The sequence below is a fragment of the Plectropomus leopardus genome, unplaced genomic scaffold, assembly GCF_008729295.1.
Source record: "Plectropomus leopardus isolate mb unplaced genomic scaffold, YSFRI_Pleo_2.0 unplaced_scaffold65926, whole genome shotgun sequence".
NCBI classification, from domain to species: Eukaryota; Metazoa; Chordata; class Actinopteri; order Perciformes; family Serranidae; genus Plectropomus; species Plectropomus leopardus.
Window position 1 is genome coordinate 1 of NW_024672530.1, and position 286 is coordinate 286.

Consider the following 286-nt stretch of genomic DNA (forward strand, 5'->3'; position numbering starts at 1 on the left):
CACACAAGTAATTAAAAGCTGCCATCCACTGCCGAAACCCGGGATCGAACCAGGGACCTTTAGATCTTCAGTCTAACGCTCTCCCAACTGAGCTATTTCGGCTTACATTTGTAATGAAACACACAGTTTCATCTCTTCTTGCATAATACTTATTAAAAAAATAAGTTTGCAGGCAGTATAGATGTAGTTTGGTAACTGTCGCATAAAGTAGACAGTAAACTTGTGTTTCACTCCTGCTAGTTATCTGCATGCTAGTTAGAGTACATCGCTGTCATCACCACAATCC

General features: G+C 40.6%; 1 non-coding gene across 1 annotated transcript; it reads right to left on the minus strand.

Annotated features, from left to right (window-relative positions):
* Positions 1–29: 29 nt before the first annotated feature.
* On the minus strand, positions 30–102 carry trnaf-gaa. The gene has a single exon. It is a non-coding gene; the product is annotated as a tRNA-Phe (tRNA).
* Positions 103–286: the final 184 nt, after the last annotated feature.